The 2768-nt window shown below is 47.5% G+C and overlaps 1 pseudogene; it reads left to right on the top strand.

Annotated features, from left to right (window-relative positions):
- Nucleotides 1–763: 763 nt before the first annotated feature.
- Nucleotides 764–2431, top strand: LOC118729606 (annotated as a pseudogene).
- The last annotated feature ends 337 nt before the right edge of the window (nt 2432–2768 follow it).

Here is a 2768-nt window from a genome sequence, read left to right as displayed (position 1 = left end):
CACCGCGCTGTCATCACTGCACTCCGCTGCGTTTCCATCACAATGACAGTTTATGACTGTTCAGTAAACCATTCGGCCCGCGATTTAGGCTGGATTTTAGATTTTGGCCCCTTCTCTGATTGAGTTCGACACCCCTACTCTAGAGCCCCCCACTGTCCCTCCCCTGCTGGCCAAACTCCCTTGTCCCTTCCCAGTCCCAATCATGCATTGGTGGTGTTATTTGGCCTGCACCCTTTAGCAATCCAGGACCCCTCAAAGGATGTCGAAGAGCCAGTTTTGGTCCAATCCTGTGGGCCAGGCCTAGGGACCCCTCTGGTACATGAATCCGTGCACCAGGCCTCTAGTACAGTAATAACTATATACCATAAAGGATGGTTATTAGATTTATTCTGGTGATCATTCTTTAAGTTATGTAAATGTTAATAACTATGTTGTGTACCTGAAACTAATATGATATTGTATGTCAACTATAATTTAAAATAAAATTTAAAAAATAAAGAATAAAAGAAATAGGTTTCTGATAATATAATTTAAATAAATCAAAATTAATGTTAGAACCAAAAATTGGGACAGTTTCTGTACCAAAGAACAGAAAAAACAACCCTTCAATTAATTAGTAATTAATGTGAAAGTACAGTAATTATAATATGTAAAGTTGTTTTTAAGATCACATAGAAAGTACATATTACCCATTGCATTTAAAGTGGGAAGTATAAGAAGTGAGAGGCCTCCACTCACTCCCCTGCAGTCTCTTCTTTGTGCAATGAATGGCATTGTCCCTGATAAAGCAATTGGTACAAAGCAGGATTGGATAAGCTCTTCTCTGGCTGCATCACTGGCGGACCCTTTATCTGAGCAACAGCAACTCAGTCTCTGCAGCAAATGGAAATGACAACAAGAAGTTCAAAGGTGACAATAGAAGTGCAGGCTTGTCTTCCAGAGTGATTAGCATCTGGAAGCTTCCCAGTGATATCACTGAGGTTGAGAGAGGTCATTTCCCTGGGACTGCCCTTTGGGAAGGTCACCAAACTCCTGATGCTGAAAGGGAAAAAACAGGCCTTCATTAAGATAAACACAGAGGAGGCAGCCAATACCATGGTGAACTACACCCTGGTGACACCCAAGCATCTTGGCCGGCCCATCTACCTCCAGTTCTCCAAAAGCAAGGAGCTGAAGAAGCACAGCTCACCCAACCAGACAGGAGCCAAGGCAGCTTTGCAGGCTGTGAACTGTGATCAGCCGGGGAAACTGGCACTGGCTGCCTGAGTCCTGGCTGTGGATGCTGGGCTGGCGATGGCTGGCCAGAGAATGGTGCTCAGGATCATTGAGAAGCCCCTATTCTACTCAATCACCCTGGACGTGCTTCTCACCAGATCTTCTCCAAGTTTGGTATTATTCTGAAAATCATCACTCTCACCAAGAACAACCAGTTCCAGGCACTGCTGCAGTATGCCAAACCATGAGCACCCAGAAGACTAAGCTGTCACAGGACGGGCAGAACATCTACAATGCTTGCGTACACTCAGCATATACTTTTCTTAGCTCTCCAGGCTCAACATCAAGTACAACAATGACAAGAGCCACGACTACACCACTCCTGCTCTGCCCTCTAGTGATAGCCTTGCCTCACTGGACCAGACCATGGCCCTGGCCAGGGTCTTCGGTGCACCTTCTATAATGTCAGTTTCTCCATTTGCAGGAACTGGTTTCCCTCTCACCTTTGTCATTCCTCAAGCTGCAGGCCTTTCTTTTCCCAATGTGCACAGGGCCCTGGTCTCTCTGGCCACCCCTTCAATGGCACCGGCTGGCCAGAGCCATCCCAGGCCTATCAGTGGGTGAAAATTCTGTTATGCTGGTCAGCAACCTTAACCCCGAGAAGTAACACCCAGAAGCCTCTTTATTCTTTTCCGTGTGTCTGACTACGTGCAGATTTTGTTCAATAAGGCAGAGACTGCTCTGGTGCCGATGGCAGAGGGAAGACAGACCTGGCTGTGGATGCTAGGCTGGCCAGAGAATGGCAATGAACCCTCAAAGAGCACAGGCTCAGGGAAAGCCTGTGCACATCATGCTCTCCCAGCACGAGAACGTGCAGCTGCCCCGTGAGGGCCAGAGGGACCAGGGCCTCGCCCAGGACTACGGGAACTCATTTCTGGGCCGCTTCAAGAGGCCAGGCTCCAAAAAGTTCCAGTCCTTCTTCCTGCCCTCAACCAACCTGCACCTTTCTAAGATCTCGCTTTCCATATCCGAGGACAACCTCAAGATCCTCTTCTCTAGCAACAGCGGAATTGTCAAAGGGTTCACGTTCTTACAGAAGGATTACAAAATGGCATTGATCCAGATGGGTTTAGTGCAGGAGGCCATCCAGGCACTTATCGACCTGCACAACTGTGACCTGGGAGAGAACAGCGCCTGGGAGGACAAGGATTCTTAAACTTTTAGGGTCCCTCTCCACCCCCTCTCCTCCACCTTCATCCAGTGCAAATTATAAACCAGAGGTTTTTTTCTTTTATTTTGTCTACCTCTAAGGCTGGCATACATTAAGATGGCACAACAGCTCTTGAGTCTTAACTGTCTCCTTTTACCTTGTGCAGTCCTGCACTCAGGGGTCCCAAGGGCTTCCCTGTGCACAGACCTTGTGCTGGTGGACCCCTCTTCCTGGGTCCTGGACTCCTGAGTGTTCATGTTTGCATGGGGACAACAGTTTAAATATGATATAATTTTTATACCTGTTGTAAGACACGAGGGGCAGCAAGCACTGTTTTTTTATG

This window comes from Pipistrellus kuhlii, unplaced genomic scaffold (assembly GCF_014108245.1).
Source record: "Pipistrellus kuhlii isolate mPipKuh1 unplaced genomic scaffold, mPipKuh1.p scaffold_m20_p_3, whole genome shotgun sequence".
Taxonomy (NCBI): Eukaryota; Metazoa; Chordata; class Mammalia; order Chiroptera; family Vespertilionidae; genus Pipistrellus; species Pipistrellus kuhlii.
The sequence above is the reverse complement of the archived record's forward strand: the minus strand, read 5'-3'. Positions and strand labels throughout refer to the sequence as shown.